Source organism: Polypterus senegalus, chromosome 3, assembly GCF_016835505.1.
Source record: "Polypterus senegalus isolate Bchr_013 chromosome 3, ASM1683550v1, whole genome shotgun sequence".
Classification (NCBI taxonomy): domain Eukaryota; kingdom Metazoa; phylum Chordata; class Cladistia; order Polypteriformes; family Polypteridae; genus Polypterus; species Polypterus senegalus.
In genome coordinates, this window is record NC_053156.1 from 135,861,245 (window position 1) to 135,881,033 (window position 19,789).

Below are 19,789 nucleotides of genomic sequence, written 5' to 3' on the forward strand. Positions count from 1 at the left end.
TATCTTCCCGAAATAAAGCTATCAAGTACATTTAACAGACTAGTCTATTGGTTTTAGCTAGCCTTTCATTGAAACTTTATTTTATTTCCGTGTACTCTCAAGTAATAATGGTGGTAGCTGACAAGTGCATCTAGCAATTTATTTGTTACGTCCAAAGAAATACAGTGCTTTATCCTAACGCTAGTCACTAGCACCAATTTCTCGAGTCAAACAGCTTTACAAGACTAAAAGAAATATTGTCAAAAAGCTAAGTAAATGTAACTGGGTTACTTATGTCATTGTCTTGTGCTTTGCTAAACCTCAAGTGTGCCTCCTCTTCTGGTGTTAATGCATTGAGCTAGTGCTGTTGTGGAGCACCGTCTGTTTTTAAACAACGAACAAACAACTACTTTCTCAGATTTTCTAATGAAATACTCACACATAGAGGAGGTGAATGTAGTGCAGCTGCCATCATAATAAGCGAACACAAAAAAACATTACAGAGAGTCATAGAATGATTGTATAACATATGTGTGAGGGGCAGGGACAGCTAGTCAATTAAGAAAATATAATTTGACTAAAATGTTTGGTAGATTAGCTGATAACATTAGTTATTCATGGCAGCTATAATCAATATACATATTATGTATACTAATAATAATCACAAATAGTAGTATTACAGAGTAGTTCACACATCAGAAAGCACTACCTACAAAAAGTAAGACCTATACTAGAGTACATCGAACAAATTGTAAATGGCAACCAAAAAACAAAAGTACAAAATATATGTAAAAAGTTTTGTTGCTCATTTTGAATTTAAATGTTTGAATAAAAAGGGCTGATGGACAGATACAAGAATAGAGAGTAGTGTAGAGTGACTGACACAAAAAAATTGTTAATTTAAAGAATAGTGAAACACATTTTTGGTATGATGAAAGGGCCATCTTCATAATCCCTTATTTATTTCAAAGCTGTATAGAAAGTTGTGGGTTTAATACTGTTATTAGATATTTTGGCGAGTTCTGTCTGTGGACAGAAGTTGATGATGTGCCTCAGATAGAAGATTCTTTTGTAAAGAACTTACCGGCAATTTGGGTATGTCTACAAAGGTGTTCTCATGTTGTTTGTATGTTTCAAAGCTGTAGCAGTTTCATTTTAAATCATGTTTATGCAAGGACATTTGAATAAAGTGAGTGCCAATTAGGAGAAAAGGCATGGCAAAAACATTTCTATATGTAAAATAGATACTGTATGTAATGTAAGACTTTGGATGTATGTGTTCTTCTGCAGAGTGCATTATCTCCCCCGGTTCACTAGGTGGCAGCCCCCCCTGGGTTTCCGGGGCACCACAGATTCCTGCAGAGCTTCATGTGAGTTGGAGTTTATGACAGCCCTGTTAGATTCCGGGGGTTCCGCCAGAGGGTGCTGCAGAGCCCTACTTTTTCAGGCTTCCATACCCAGAGGTGCTCCCAGACCACACTGTTGGGACACCAGAAGTACTCCCGAGTACCTGAATAAAAGGAGCCAGCTTCCAGTACTCAGAGTGCCAGCGTTAGGAGGAGGTGGATGTGGCTTGCCAGAGGAGGATGAGTGAAGGTGAAGACACAGAGAGAAAGAAAAGGAGAAGAATGAGAAAGTACTGAGTTGCTTTATACCTTTTAGTGCTGTATAATGTGCTGCTAAGGGGAACTTTGGAAAGTGTTCCCCTTGTAAATAAATTTGTGTGTTGTGTGCTAAACCTGTGCCTGGTGTATGTCTGTTTTGGGTTTGGGAGGCAAAAGCGCCCCCTGCAGGTCACAAGCAACAAGACATTTGTTGGTGCTCAACAGTCATCCTGCACATTTATGTGAACTGACCTATCTGCTCACAATACATGAACCATACAATATGTGTCAGTGTCTGAATTAGAATATTATAAATGGTTGACAGAGAGAAAAAAACTTTTCCTTATTTGTAATGTTCCATATAATGCAAAGTTACTTTGCTTTCAAAGCCATTTTGCTCCTTTAAACTACTACTCACATTTTGACAACCCTTAAAAGTCAATAAAACAGCTATTTTTAAAAGTGGGGAAATATTCAACTAGTAATGTGGAACACAATAAACTTCTTGATTTTCTTAATTTAAGGCAAAGTCTTTAAAATAAAGCAAATTGTTTAAGTGGAATTATTTAGTGATCATAAATATTTCACAGTTTCTTTTTGTTCAATTACATTTATCTAGTTTAATAAAGATGTTTTCAAAACAATCCTTAGGCAAGCTTGAAATGTCAATAAAAACACAAACTGTTTTTTCTTGTGTGCATTGCAACATATTTGTTCTGCTCTGCTAAGGTAATAGCAAAATAGTTCAGGTTCCTAAAAATAAAATGTCTTTATTATAGCTCGATGGACTTTGAAATAACTAAAATCTTTTATGAGCATTTTGATTCCAGTAGCTGATTTTTTTCCAGTTTAATGTGGCATGGATAATATTTGTTCCATTTTATTGAAGGAGAGGGGACTTTAAGCAAAGTGCACTTTTTCCTTGTAAGCAACATTTAGCATTAACTGTAAAGATGCACACATGGTTGCAATAGACATGAAAAACAAATTCCAGAATTTTGGTAAAAGTGTCTTATTTGACACACTTACATTTTGTACCTTAGGCCTCTTCTCACAAAACTGTTTTAGCAAAGTCTAAGTTGATCCTTTAGACTGCATCTAAAGGCAAATCTCCTTTCCATCTTTTTCTCTGTATCCATACTGTGTATGAAAAGACAGGAATATCTTGAATCAGTAAGTGCACACCCTGAGTGAGAATCGTGCCAATAGAATAGTTAATTAGTCAATGAATTGTGTTACTTTTTAAAGGATATGTTTTGGATTATTCAAGTCAAAGTTATGTCTTCACAATTGTGATATATATTACTTTTCCATATGAAAATGTGTTCTAAAGGGAAGCATTTTTCATAAATGTTAAAAAAACACCTAGCCTGGTCTTTCATTTTAAAATCGAAGACATGGAGCAGTGGTCTAAACTTAAAAACAGAAGCCTTAAAACTTACCAAATATATTCAGTTTTTGTCTGCAAGGGTTTTAATTTAAGAAAACATGCCTTCCAAATTTCTGAGGCATGCTTGTGACAACAAAAGTAAACTAGTAGTGATAAATTTTATCACAGATTCTTGGTAACATTTTCTTGAGATAAGCATGCATTTCATGTTCACTTCTCTGCTCACAGTGGCTGTTGTGGATGGAAAGTTTCCATAGGTGTATCACCAATAAGGAATTTTGCTTAAATGTCAGGCTGCATAATTTTCGACTTTAGTCCAGTCCTGTATCATTAACAGTTATGTTCTGCCATGATCAATGAGATGAAATGCTCAAGGGTGACTTGCTATACATACTAATTTTGATGGATCATATTAGAAGTAAATGTGTTTTTATAGACATGAAGGGTGTGTTTCTTTGCAAAACACTGTACCTGATACGTCTGTTTTCTGACAGTGCATGACATCTATGCTGTCCTTTATCATTATTTCATATGAAGCATTATTGGTGAAGAGTTTTTTTATTTGCTGTAACACAGCAAACAAGCACTGAACATAAAACCTACATATTATTTTTTTGGTATGTGTGCCTGTATCAATATTGATAACTCAGCATTCAAATTGATTATTTTACTGGAGCAATGCTATTTTTGCTTTTGTCTAAGAAAGATCACATATTTCTATCCCAATTCAATAGTTTAATGTTCCATATACTCATGCATGTTTTAGCAACAGATTTTCACAAACTGTAGCTCAATTACTTCCCTGCTCAAAATGAGCAAAATGCAGATAACATAGAAGCAGAGAATGTGCTCAAGAAGACCATGGAACAGTGTCTTATACTGTAAATTTAGTTGAGCTATATAAGAACAGCTAAAAAATAAATGAGTTATGTACCCAAACATTTCAGGAATCTTCCCTTCTCATGGATAGACGCTTTCGTCTACTTAGAATTAAACAACTACTTTTACAAACAATATCAGGCTGCCAGTTCTACTCAAATAAACAAAAACCCTAGTGGTGGTTTTGTCATTTCCTCCTGGTGATTACCAATTGTTTTTCTTTGTGTGAAGGAGACCGTAGGTGGATAAGAACATTATTCCTCACCTGTTTTTCATTGGCTCAACTTAATTTATAAGACAATATTCAAATCAAATCAAAATCTTTATTGTCATTGTAGCAATGAGACATTGTACAATTAAATTTTAGGTGCAATTCTCCAGCAAAAAAATTAAAATAAAAACAAAACACAATTACTCAAGTTAAAACTAAAATAAAAAGGGAATAAAATAAGTACAGAAATAGTCAATAACTGCAGAACAATGTTTTCCACTCATACATACATCATATTGCACTTGTCCCTTATCCAATGTTAACTTAGAGCTGTATTGTAAACATGAGAGTGTATTGTATTGTAAACATGAAGGTGCACTAGGTCAGATTGACCACTTAGCAGCATTCAGCATGGTGATGGCTGTAGGATAGAAACTGTTTCTCAGTCTATTTGTCTTAGTCTTTATGGATCTGAGACATCTGCCTGAAGGCAGGCATTCAAACAATGCATGTCCTGGGTGTGATGGGTCCTGAAGAATTTTCTTGACGTTCCTGAGACAACATGAACTATGTAGTTCTTCTATCCGCTGGGTGACCTTAATGACCCTATGGAGCTCTTTTTTCTCTGCTACTGTGCAACTGGAGAATCAAGCACAGAGACAGTAGGTCAGGATGCTCTCTGCTATGCAGAGGTAAAAGGACACCAGCAGTTTCTCAGGGTTGTTGTTCTTTCTGAGCACCTTCAGGAAGTAGTCTCTTTTGGGCCTTCTTCACTATCTCAGCAGTGTGTGTTCCCCAGGTCAAGTCCTCCCTAATGGTGACTCCCAAGAAGCGGAAGTCTGACACCCTCGCAAACAGTCCCCATTGATAATGAGTTGCTGGATGTTGTCTGCCTTCTTCCTGAAGTCCACGATGAGCTCCTTGGTCTTGGCTATATTTAGGAGCAAGTTGTTATTCCTGCACCACGTTTCTCAGCCACTCCACCTCATCCCTGTAGGCGGACTCATCCCTGCCAGAGGTGAGCCCTACTACTGTGGTATCGTCAACGAACTTAACAATGGTATTACTGTGGTGAGCAGGAATGCAATCATGGGTGTAGAGGGTATAGAGCAGGTGCCTCAGCACACAGCCCTGTGGGGAGCCACTGCTGAGGCTGATGGGTGTGGAGAAGTAGGGGCCCACTCTAACCCTATGAGTGCAATCACTCAGGAAGTCCTTGATCCAAAGGCAGGCGGAGTGTGGAAGTCCTATATCTGACAGTTTAGTCACCAGTCTGTGGGGTAAGATGTTATTAAAGGCAGAGCTGAAGTCTATGATGAGCAGTATCTCCCCTGCTGCTCCAGATGGGACAGAACAGCATGGAGAACAGTGGCCACAGCGTCCTCCATAGACCTGTTTGCTCTGTAGGTAGACTGGTGCAGATCAAGCATTGGAGGAATGATTGACATGCTGTGGTTCCTGATGAGCTTCTCGAAGCACTTCATAACTACAGGGGTCAGTGCAACTGGCCTGTAGTCATTAAGACTTGTGATGGTCTTTTTCTTGGTCTTGGCCATTCCATGGTCCTATTAATTTCTTTGTACATGCAGAAATCACTATGACCTAGGCTTGTCTCATTCTTGCATTGCATCTGTGATTCAAACTTTTATGTTATTTCTTGGATATAATATGTAAATTCTAATTTATGTTTACAATATTTCTTGTACTTAAAGAATTGGTTTTCTTTTTGTTATTTTTCTTAAACTTATTATGTGAGTGCATTCCCTGCTTCTATGTTTGTATTTCTATTGTATTGTATTGTATTTGTGCAACGCAGACATGGGAAAATTTGCCAACTAATCAAACTTTAAACCCATGAGAGTAGCACTACCATTACACTACCATACTGACAAACTTTTGATATATGATTATATGTTCTTTACCTAGGGTCGAACAGTGGTAGTGGTGCTGCCTCACCGTAAGGAGTGTACAGTAAGGAGACCAGGGTTTGCGTCCTGGGTCCTCCATATGAGGAGTTTGATTGTTCTTCACGTATCTGTGTGCTCTGGTTTTCTCCCACAGTCCAAAGACATGCATATCAGATGGATTGACAATCGTTAATTGGTCTTAGTGTGTGTATGTGTTCACCCTGTGATGGACTGGGCTTGTTCGTGCCTTGCACCCTATGCTTTATAGGCTAGGCTGCAGCAACCCCTGCTAAACAGGTTACAGAAATGATAAAACTGATTTTTCATGTAACACCACTAGTGGAAAGGAGGCAAACAGCATCAGCAAACTGTTTACAGTAATTATTAGTTGCTCAACAATGTAAAACTAGAGAGAATATGGCTCACCATTGGCTCTTAACCAGACTGACTGACTGATTCATGAGGATTTTTCCTTAGAACAACAACGACATTTATTTATAAAGTATGTTTTCATTCAACAACGTAGCTCAGAAAGAATAAGTATCAAAGAAACAAGACAAAGTCATATGGCCACAAAGACAGAAAAAAACAAAAAACAAAATACTGTATGCAGGGGTTCCAAGCCCAAAAGACCACCCAACCCCAACTGGAAATTCTACCTAACATAAATGTTCCTAAATCAGTTCTGTTTGTTTTCATGCTTCACATGATAGGATTTGATGAAGTTGTGACAGCTGAGACACCTGCCTTCATTCTATCATCTCAGGGTGCTGTATGGTGCTTTAGTCAGATGGTGGTGGTACAGATCCAGAAAAGATAGCAGAGAATAGTTGGGATTAGTACAGACTGAATAATATGGTAATTCTATACCCATATAGTCTATTAGGAATACAACTGAAATGTAGTTTTTTTAAATATTTCACAGCATTAGCCTGACTAATTTCTGTAGGTGAATTATTCCAGATTATAGGTTATGGAAGCCAGCCCAGACACACAGGCAGACACTGATGGTTTGAACACCAACATACGTTTATTATACACTAGCAAAATACCCGTGCTTCACAATGGTGAAGTACTGCTTTTAAATTTTTATTAAGAAGAAAAGTAAACTTTTTTAAACTGAGAGAAAATATACCAATAATTATTTGTTAAGGATCTCTTCGTATACCACGTTGTCAGTTCAGCACTCCGGTTGTAATATGACCAAGCTGTGCGAGCTTACTCTTGAGCATGCAACGTATAGTTGGCCATGTGAAAAGCAATCTTGCCTCAAATCAATGGCAACCTTTTGTAGGGTCCGTCCCTGAGACTTATTAATTGTCATCGTGAAGCAGAGCTTTACTGGAAATTGGAGGCATTTAAATTGAAATGGGAGATCAGAGGGTATAACGGAGATACGAGGAATAAAAACTCTGTCCCCTGAGCAACTGCCAGTAAAAATAGTTGCCTCAATTAGGTTCTTTTGCAGACACGTGACCTGAAGTCTTGTGCCATTACAAAGTTTCGGTGGTTGTAAGTTTTTCAGTAACATTATTGGTGTCCCAAACCTCAAAATTAGATAATGCTCAGGAGTGCCTGGAGGATTCAGAGTGTGGGGAAACTCTAGCGACAGCGTGTCTATTAACTTGTGGATTTTTCTTTGAGTATTTGGCGGCAGCTTCACGAAGTTGTTTCCGCAAGACCACGTTAGCTGCGGAGCTCAGCTCAGAGCGAAATGAAGTGAATGAAATGAGGTGAACGGGAGGGGAGATGATGACGTGACTCCCCCACCCGCCTTAACTGTCCATCCCTCCACAAACACAGTCTCTCGGCATGACAAAGCCAGCGGCAGCGTGTCTATGAACTTAATTTAAAGTTAAGCTTTACACCTTGCTTTCCTATTCGTTTGCATAAGCACAGTCCTTCACCAGCAATTTTAACTCTGTTACAGCAATTTTAGCTCAGTTACAAAGTGATCAAAAGTCTCGTTTATGCCCTGCGTCTTCTCATTAAACTTGTATCTCGCGAATATTGTATTCGTCGTAGGCATGACAAACGCCAGGGGCAGCGTCTTCGTTTGCATAAGCACAGTCCTTCACCCGCGAATATTTAGCGGAAGCGTGTCTCCCTGACCATCTCATCTTCGTTTGCATAAGCACAGTCCTTCACCCGCAAATATTTAGCGGCAGCGTGTCTATTGGATTGCTGCTGATGGACGGCCTTGTACGTTGGAGGCGTGATGATGCGGGACGCAACTCCGCCTCACACGGCGACCGAGCTGCAGGCTATGGCCGTATATATGGACGTAAGTAGGTTCCAGTTATGACCGTTACGCGTAGAATTTAGAAATGAAACCTGCCTAACTTAAGTAGGTAAGCTGTAAGAAATGAGCCTGCCAAATTTCAGCCTTCCACCTACATGGGAAGTTGGAGAATTAGCGATGAGTCAGTCAGTGAGTCAGTCAGGCTTTGCCTTTTATTAGTATATATTTATGTACAAGTGACAAAGCACACAACCCAGTACTCCCATACTCTCACCCCCAAAGTCCCGGCCTCACAACAATGCCTCTCTTCAGGTCCACCTCCACTCCTCTCCTCCCGAGCTCTGTCCTTCTTCCTCACGACTCCAGTCATCAAATGCAGGGAGGCAGCCCCTTTTAAACCCACCCAGATGTGCTCCAGGTGCCTCCCAACGAGCTACTGCCGGCAAAAGTGCTGAGAGCCAGGGCTCCCCAGGCATCTGGGTGCCCCATGGCGGTAACCATGGGCCCCTATAGGGTTGAGCTTCCATGCTCCTTTCCAGTGGTCCCCATAGCCACCAGGGAGGTCGCCCCCTTGTGGTCTGGAGGAGGCATAATCCCTCCTCCGATCCTTCCGGGTGTCCAAGCTGGGTATCGCCCCCAGCCTCTTGCCACAAGGTGCATAACAGCAAATGGCCACCTCACCACTTCTTTTAAGCCTGGCTCTTGGAATTATAAGCAGACCTCCATTCAAAAAACTAAAGTTGCAACTTGGAGTGTAGGGGTACTGGAATTCCAAAACATAGGATGGAACATGGTAACTTAATGCTTTATAAACCATTAGTTTTGTTTTAAAGTCAGTTCTGAATGACACAGGTAACCAGTGTGCCAATACTAAAACTGATGAGATGGGCACAAATTTTCATTTTCTAGTTAAATTCTGGCTGCTACATTTTGTACTGATTGCAACTGAGTTATGCCTTTTTTACATAGTCCTGTTAGGACCATATTACAGTAATTGATTGGATGAAAACAAAAGCGTGAATTAATTTTTCAGCATCTTATAACGTTATAAGAGGTTTAAGTTTTGCTATATCCCTTAAGTAAAAAAATCCAGCCCTCATACCTTGGTTAGTATTTGATTTAAAGTTTAGGTCAGAGTCAATGATTACTCCTAAATTCTTTACCTAGACCTTGAGTTTTAAATTTAAGGGATTAAATTTATTTTTAATCCCCTTGTTATGTCCACGTTTGCCAATCACAATTTAGTTTGAGAAAGTTGCTACTTATCCATTCAGAATTACTGGAAACTACAGAAAGACATTGGATCATGAGCCAAGTTCATCAGTGTCATCAGGTGCTATAGATAAATAAAGCTGTGTATCATCAGCATTGCTGTGGTAGCTCACCTTGTGCTTTGAGATAATCTGACCTAATGGAAGCATGTAGATTGAAACGATCAGCGGACCCAGCGTAGATCCTTGTGGTACACCATATACCAGGGCTATTCGATTACAGTTTCAGTTGGGCCAGATTTTCAACACAAATGAATGTATTTAAAAACAAGTAATGTTTATTCATTGTTTCTCTTTTACATTTGGTCACATCTGACATAAGCACATCAATAATATATAAAAAGTAAAAAAAACAACAGCAAATATATAACTAAACAGAATATGAGTAGTAGCAATACTTTTTTTTTTTTACTTTTGAAATAAAAAACATTTTGCTCACGTCTCAAAGTGCATAACATTAAAAAAGTGCACAGTATTAACAATAACATTTGTTTCCCTTTTGAAATATAAGATCCTTCCCCAATTTAAATGGGTTGTCATGACAGACAAGGGCTTTTTTTACAGAACTTAAACAATTTCATTCACACAGTTTTAATCTATACTAATAAAAGGCAAAGCCCTCACTCACTCACTCACTCACTCACTCACTCACTCACTCACTCACTCACTCACTCACTCACTCACTGACTCATCACTAATTCTCCAACTTCCCGTGTGGGTGGAAGGCTGAAATTTGGCAGGTTCATTCCTTACAGCTTCCTTACAAAAGTTGGGCAGGTTTTATATCGAAATTCTACGCGTAATGGTCATAACTGGAAGCAGTTTTTCTCCATTTACTGTAATGGAGATGAGCTTCAACGCCGTGGGGGCGGAGTTTCGTGTGACATCATCACGCCTCCCACGTAATCACGCAGTACATAGAAAACCAGGAAGACCTCAAAAAAGCGCTGAAGAAAACATGCATTATATAATTGAGAAGGCAGCGAAACAATAAGAAGCGAGCAAGTGACATATACAACCATATTCATGAGTTCTGCTACTTCGGAAACAAAGCACGATGTAAACTTACACTTTAAATTAAGTTCATAGACAGGCTGCCGCTGGCGTTTGTAATTTAGTGCCTGCCCATATAAGGCCATCCGTCAGCGGCAATCCAATAGCAAACTGCCACGGTTAAATATTCACGGATGAAGGACTGTGCTTATGGAGAGGAAGATGAGATGGTCAGGGTGGTGTTTGACACAAACTCAGCGAAACTGCGAGAGAAAGTTTTAAGTGCCAGGACTAAGGTAACATTAAATACAGCCATGGACATAGCGCGAGATGGCACCAGCACAGCTGGGAACCTTCGATGCATGTACACCGAGCGGCTCACGTGAACTGACGCAGTGCACAGATAAAAAGCAACAGTTCCAAAGAGCTGAACAAAACCGAATTACACAATTGTAAAGGCAGCAAAAAATATGTCCCGCTAAAGGAAGACGGTGTAAAAAAAACCCGTGCATGCAGTGTGTCAGGTCTCAGATAAAGAAGAAGACGAGCTGTTTATTGATGCAGTAAGAAACGAATCGATGAATGAAACCTGTCATCTTTACAACGATTGACAAACACAGAATGTAACTTGAACACAACACATCCTACAAATACGAACCTGATTGAAAGAAATAATGATAATCAAATCCTTGATGACAGCAACACTCAGTAACACTCACAAAACAAATACTGTATATTGACAGTCATGTTACGTTATTTTTAAAATGTTCCCTTTTCTTTTCTAGCTTTTTAACACACTACTTCTCACATGATACGCGGGTATATATATATGTATATATATATATCCCGATCTACATACTCGAATAATGGATAATTTATTCGCCATCAATGATTGTTTTGGTAAAGCCATACTCAGTGTATTCATTAGATGAACGGTAAAAAAGTTAGAGCGAGGGAAGGATGACTTATTGAGGCATGCAGGCTGTAGTCTTGCGTCAACTCTATCTGAATTGCGCGATCACATTTGAAAAAATATATCTTTTCAAGTTCTATTTAGTCCATATGTGTCAAACTCAAGGGCCGCGGGCCACATCCGCCCGGCATGTAATTATATCCGCCCGAGATCATTTTATATACTGTATTATTGTTATTAAAGCCGGGTATATGAAGCGCTGGTAACACAATAAACTACAGATCCCATAATGCAGCGCTTCAGCTGCCTTGCCGAACACTTACCGCGTTAATTAAGTCTACCTTATGATGCTGCAAGTTATTGCGAAGCTAGCTCACACGATGCTGAAGAGAAAAGTTGATTCTGAAAATAGAGCCTTTAAAAACCGATGGGAGGCTGAGTATATGTTTACTGAACCCGTGTGTCTCCATTACAGAATTTAATCTAAGACGGCACTATGAGACAAAACATCAGGGTAACCTGAATGCAATGCAGAAGATACAGAAAGCAGCATAATTAAATAAGAATCTGACACTTCAGCGGACGTTTTACCCGTGCACAATCACAAAGTGATTTCAAGTGAAGCTGCTTTTATGGGAGACACAAATGCACCAGTGCAATTTGCCCCACTTTCCCTGTTGCCAAGTAATGTTAAACCAAGTCGTCACTACGGTGTTCCCAAATACGCACTTTGCTGATAAACTGAGCGCACTGAGTTTGCACGGCGCTTTGGTGACTTTGAAGAACAAAAAAAGTCCGTCTACATGCGGCTCGAACCTTGTGCATGTTTGGTAGCACATATCTGTGTGAGAAGCTCTTGTCAGTGATAAAGACTAACAAAACAGCACACAGGAGTCGCCTCACTGATGAGCACCTGCAATCCATCCTGAGAATCTCCACAACACAGAACCTCACACCAAACATAAACGAACTTGTTGCCAAAAAAAGATGCCAGGCGTCCAGCTCTAAAATGACATATGAGCAAAGACAACTGAATGATTTGATTTGTTATTGCTGAAAGGAACACATTTTATTTATATTTCTAGGTTTTGTTATGCAGCATGTTCATATTTGAATTTGTATAATTTTGACAGGATATATTTTTATGGAGAGCAAAATCTTTTGGGATATTTAAAATCTAAGTTTATTTTTTATATTAAATTACATAAGAGTAAAGAAATGTGAATGTTTGTTCTTTTAACGTTTACTTTATTTCTAACTTGTATAATTTAGACAGGATATATTTTTATGGAGAGCAAAATATTATAAGTTGTTTAAGGTTTGAGTTGATTTATTCACGAATAATATTCCAGTCTGTTTTTACCATTCCTACCAAAGATATTTCTGTCGACTAAATAAAAATTCCTTCTATTTAAAATTTAAATAGAACTTGAACAAATACGATAGTTCATAATATCCACGCAGACTTGCACGTAAGAGCGGGAGTCATCCGTTTTAACAAGCAGCGTATTGCACTGATACGAAATAGCTGTGTGTGTATATATGTAGATATGTATGTATATGTATATATATGTGTATATGTATAGATATGTATATATATATGTATTTGTGTGTATATATGTGTGTGTATGTATTTATGTATGTGTATATATGTAGATATATATATGTATTGTAAGATATGGCGGCCATGTACCCCGCCAATACCCCAAGCGCCAGGTGGAGCCCTCCTTGCAGCATGGAGGTCCCCAGAAGACCAGCAGGGCATTATGGACCATGTAGTTTTTGTGCACCGCCCTGCTGGATGCCATGGGGCCACGAGAGGGAGCTGCAGGGAGGACCGAAGAATTCTTCATGCCCTATGACCCGGAAGTTCGTCATAGGAAGAGCGACGGGCTTCCGGGTCGAGAAACATTATTTACCCTGACCCGGAAGGAATAAGGACTTGTGGACTGTTGGGAAGGAACACCTCCGGTCAGGGAATATAAAAGGACTGTGGGGCTCCCAGACGATGAGCTGAGTTGGGAGGCAGGGTGGCTAAGCGCCTGGGAGTGGAGGATTTGTTATTGTTCATTGTTTATTGGAGTATTTGGGAGTAGAGGGTGCTTTGTGCACTTTATTATAAAATAAATATAATTATTGGACTTTTACCTAGTGTCTGACGTGGTGTCTGAGGGTGCAAGGGTGCGAGAAGCATCTTATTCTGTTACAGTTGGCGTAGCTCGGCAGGATTCTCTGGCCATCAGTTTGGCAGAGGACCTGGAAAAATTTTACTGTGGACAGAATACCCTGGGAAGACAGCGTCACAACACACACAGGAAAATCGCCAGAAACCTCACCTTTTTCAAGTCTGTAATGGGAAAAAGAAGACAAAACAGGGCAACAGCACCAGCGAAGTTCCATGTTCGTCATGGCCGACACTCGGGATGAGCGACAGGGCTTACTACACGGATCGGGAGAGGACTCCGGACGAAGAAACCTACAACGAGGTATGTGCTGCAAATGTAGATAATCTATTTAAAATTTCTCATTTCGTACCATGCACATACCTCGAAAAGATCATCCGGAGGTTCTGCGGGATGCAGGAGAATCTCCCGAAGATAGTGTGGCGCTTTGTACGGGCAGACGGACAACGAAAAGGACTTCCGCATTACGGGTGCCGGCGAGGGACACGGGAAGTACCACGGGATTCCAGAAAGGTGACGCCCGTGTCCAGCTGTTTATGACTTCGCCAAGAAAAGACGGACTTGATTTTTCCGAAGGAGAAAGGGGTGGTGAGCGGCACTGCTCAACCCAAAAGAAGGTAAGGAGGGCCGGGAAATGGCTGGTCGATCTGCCGACAAATTAATAAAGGCAGGTCGCAGTCGACCAAAGATGGCGGCCCGGTCCTCGCCTGTAGAGAACTCCAATTCCCAGAAACCCGCGGAACCCGCCAGAACACGCGCCGACAGCGGCGAAGTTCATTCTCCGGCCGGACGGTATGGCAAACCAGGAAGTAAGCCAAACCCGCCGAATTAACTAATTATTTTGACGCGCGGGAACTCAAAATTAATCGAGCCCGTGCGGAGTATTTTGCAGACTTTAGAGGCGATTAAGAAGATCGTTGGAGATCTGGGAGCGGCGGCGGCGCCTTTAAGAAGAGTACGTGAGTACCTGCGGCGATTGGACCGAGAGCCTCCCGTGTTATGTGATTTGGCGGTACAGACAGGTAATGTCGGTACCGTATATAATGTAATAGGGACGCAGTGTGATCCGGGCCCGCTTTTAATCCATAGCGGTGCCAAATGGATGTGCCCTACAAGAGAGGTCGAACGCTTACGGAGCGGCCGGGGAAGGACCGACGAGCCAGAGCAGCTGGTTGGTGCTGTCTCTTGGAGCGATTCGATCCTAAAGACCCCACCCATGTTGTTTATAAATCAAAGGGCGTGCAGACAGTAAAAGGGCTCTCTTTCATTAATAGAGAGACCCAAACTGTGGACAAGCCCCAGAGTAAACTGGAGATCCTTAGAATAAAGAAGGGTCTCCTGACAAGGTGGGAAAAGGGCGGAGAGCAGCGAGGCGGCCAGAAAACCCTCCTTGGCGGGGGAAAGGGTGGAGCTGACCGAGTTCCCGAGATGTTTCAGGTATCGGGAAAAGAGCCAACCAGGAGGACTGCGTCGGTGCTACAATTGCCAGCGACCGGGTCACGAGTGGCCAATGTCCCCGGGAGACAGGAGGTACACCGCCCCCAAGGTTTGCTCGAGGACAGGGGCAACGCAGTCAGATCCCGGATGACGCGGCCCTCTTGGAGGAAGACTTCCTCTCGGGGCAGGCCGCCCAATCTTTATAATTGCCGCTGGGGAGTACTGTAAGATATGGCCGGCCATGTACCCCGGCCAATACCCCCAAGCCGCCAGGTGGAGCCCTCCTTGCAGCATGGAGGTCCCCAGAAGACCAGCAGGGCATTATGGACCATGTAGTTTTTGTGCACCGCCCTGCTGGATGCCATGGGGGCCACGAGAGGGAGCTGCAGGGAGGACCGAAGAATTCTTCATGCCCTATGACCCGGAAGTTCGTCATAGGAAGAGCGACGGGCTTCCGGGGTGAGAAACATTATTTACCCTGACCCGGAAGGAATAAGGACTTGTGGACTGTTGGGAAGGAACACCTCCGGTCAGGGAATATAAAAGGACTGTGGGGCTCCCAGACGATGAGCTGAGTTGGGAGGCAGGGTGGCTAAGCGCCTGGGAGTGGAGGATTTGTTATTGTTCATTGTTTATTGGAGTATTTGGGAGTAGAGGGTGCTTTGTGCACTTTATTATAAAATAAATATAATTATTGGACTTTTACCTAGTGTCTGACGTGGTGTCTGAGGGTGCAAGGGTGCGAGAAGCATCTTATTCTGTTACAGTATGTATATATGTGTATATGTATAGATATGTATATATATATATATGTTTATGTGTGTGTGTAAATATATATATATATATATATATATGACAACAACACTCATCACTCACAACAGTGACAAAACAATTACATTGACAATCATGTTACGTTATTTTCAAAATGTTTCCTTTTCTTTTTCATTGCTTCTTTAACACACTACTTCTCCGCTGCGAAGCGCGGGTATTTTGCTAGTCTATACTAATAAAAGTCAAAGCCCTCACTGACTGACTGACTGACTAACTGACTGATTGACTGACTGACTGACTGACTGACTGACCCATCACTAATTCTCCAACTTCCCGTGTAGCTAGAAGGCTGAAATTTGGCAGGCTCATTCCTTACAGCTTAATCACGTGAACTGACTGACAATACGTAGAAAACAAGGTAGAACTCCAAAAAGCGCTGAAGAAAACATGCATTATACAATTGAGAAGGCAGCGAAACAATAAGAAGCGACCGAGTCACACATACAACCATATTCATGAGTACAGCTACTTCGGAAACAAAGCACGGTGTAAACCTAAAGTTTAAATTAAGTTCATAGACAGGTTGCCGCTGGCGTTTGTCATGCCCACGGCTAATGCAGGATACAAGTTTAATGAGAGGACGCAGGATATAAACGAGACTTTTGATCACTTTGTAACTAAATTAAAATTACTGGTGAAGGGTTGTGCTTATGCAAATTCCGAGAGACTGTCTTTGTGGGGGGGATTGACAGTTAAGGCGGGTGGGAGAGTCACGTCATCATCTCCCCTCCCATTCACCTCATTTTGCTGTGAGCTGAGCTCTGCAGCTAACGCAGTCTTGAGGAACCAACTTTGTGATGCTGCCACCAAATACTCACAGAAAAATCCACAAGTTAATACACACGCTGTCTCTACAGTTTCTCCACACTCGGAATCCTTCAAGCACTACTTACAAAAGGTTACATTGACAATCGTGTTACGTTATTTTTAAAATGTTTCCTTTTCTTAGCACAAGCACAGCTGAGAAGCTTCGATGCATGTGCTCCATAACGCGCTAAAAATAACGTATTTAATCACACTTTGCATTCCAAGCAAAGGGGAACTTCTGGCAATGCATGATTTCCTGGTACACCGATTACATTGATGTACACATCAGAGCTACAAAAATGTAACAGTCGGAAGAAAGCGCGTTGCTACGACTGATTGGAGGAAAATTTCATTTCAAAAGACTACCCGACAGAAGCCTTGATAAAAGCGCGGGTATTTTGCTATATATATATATAGTATATATTGTGAATTTCCCCTTGGGATTAATAAAGTATCTATCTATCTATCTATCTATCTATCTATCTATCTATCTATCTATCTATCTATCTATATATATATGAATGACCTCTGAATGGCCTCCAAAGAGCGCTGAGACTTTTGACCATGTGAACATGTCTGCAAAAAGTGGCGTCTCCTGCCCTACAAAACTCGAGCAGCCGGCACGCGCACATAGCTGTGCCGGCCTTTGAGACGCTGCCTGCACTTCTGCCTTAAGTCAAAGTGAGCACTTTTAATTTGTTTCATCCTTCCCCTGAACTATAGCCCAGACAAGTGCAAACACGGGATCCCTTTTCTACACCGCTGCAAACTAATATTAAGGCGCTTCGCACTTTCTTTGCACGTATACGATTATGAGGTTGTCAGCTTGGATTATGAATACACGCACAGGAGTGGAGGACCGACAGTGCTATCACAGCCGATTAATGGCAGAGACGTCTCACCAGTCTACACAAGACCCACTGCAACTGTCCCCAAAAGGCGCTCATATCGTCAGCGAAGACGTCTCTCTACACTATATAAAAGAAAAAGGCAACTTTCCTTTATTTACACCTTTTTTCCTTTTATCCCAAACCAAAGCCTTTCTCTCTTAACACTGCAGAGGACACAAAACTAATTTTCTTTAATTGCTGGTAATGCCGGTAAGGCACATTACCAGAGGCAGAAATTTGGACGTTCACATAGAAAATGTAATTTCTATACCACAGCCGTCGTTTAGCGCCTTTCAAAAGGGATCTACTACCGACAGATGATCCATATACATTTTAGCTGCTGTTAGTACTACTTACCTGTTGTGTTACACCGTCTTTAAAATGTAGTTTACCCGAAAACCACTCCAGTAGTGCTCAATGTAGCTTTACTTCTTAAAACGTTAATGTTTTACTGTTTAATAACTTATAGACAACATTTTATTATTTTTCCCTTGCACTCAGTGACAAAAGCTATACACACACATATAGACACATACATATATATACACATATATATACCTGTGTGTATGTTTGTATGTATGTGTATATATATATATATATATACACACACACACCAATCTACATTATATATATATATACACACACACACTCACATACATAATACATACACACACACACACACACACATACAGTATATATAATTTGTGTGTGTGTATGTATGTATGTATGTATGTGTGTGTATATATGATGTACATAGGTATGTATATATATATATATGTGTATATGTAGATATGTATATAGATATGAAGATATGTATGTGTATATATGTATGTATATATATATATATATATATATGTGTGTAGACTCAAACCGATTATGACAGCAGCAATCCAAGCTGTGAGAAAACAGTAAAAAGGAGGCGTGTCAGACGTCGTAGTACATTTTCTGATGCAGCTAGACGAAAACAACTTTGTGACGCTGCCTCCAATTACACAAAACAATTACTTTGACAATCATGTTACATTATTTTTAAAATGTTTCCTTTTCTTTTTCATAACTTCTTTAACACACGACTTTGCTGCGCGGCAGGTATTTTATATATATATATATATATATATATATATATATATATATATATGACAGCAACACTCATAACAGTGACAACAAATTTACATTGACAATCATGTTACGTTATTTTCAAAATGTTTCCTTTTCTTTTTTCTTTGTGTTTAAAATGTCTTTGTACAGAGTTCTTGGGAGTCAAGTTATGAATTATTAGTTATAATTATAACTATTATTAATTTTTTTTCTAAACCTTATTTTTCATGTTTCTTTGTTGATGAGCTCTCCTTGAAGAATTTATTGGTAACAGAATAGTGTACATGCCAAAACAATTGAAGTAACAACTAATAAAGTGGCATTTTTTATACCATTTTAACAAAGTTTACTGTCAGCCATCAATCACAGAACACCCCAGTAAAACGACTGTAATACACCTTAAACCTTAAAATGCATACTTCATCACGTGGCAGTGCAGGACAGAACATTAGGCAGACGACTGCTTGTACATGTTTACTAACAGACAAGCCAGCATTTTGCATGCAGTATGCATTAAATCAAAAGAGAAACGGTATGCAAAGATGCACAAACACAAGGAGACCAGTGACAATCACACCTTAGTGTGCCGTGCCAAATTAGAAGGGACAACTGAATTTCACAGGGCACAGATACGAATATTCATAACAAGTGACCTATATGATGGGCAAATAAATTTCAAATGTTTTGCATGCCTACCTTTTGTTTTGATGACAGGTTGCGTCATATTCAGCCCTTCGTTCATTATTCTGGCAAAAGCGTAACCAGCCTCTCATTGAAATTCTCAGCAACGACGTGTATAGTACTTAGAAATATTTTCCTGAATGCTTCTCCAAGTCTGATGTAATTTTCGCCGCAAGTCCTTCACACCTAGCGCAGGATATAAACCAGCCTTTATGCGGCTCAGGGATATGCAAGGGGAGCCCATATCAACACATATGTTAATGGCACATCTGCTTAACAATAAAAGAAAGGCCTTTTGCATCGGTTACAATACAATTAGTTAAAGCTTCAATAATTTCATTCGCAACTGGCGAGCTAAGTACAGTAGAAATGATAATCACCAAAGCCTATTTTTGGTTGTATTTGAGACCATTTTAGTTGCAGTCTGGACCCTTGGCGAGACCATGGGCTGAGCCATTTGGAGGTTGCTTCTG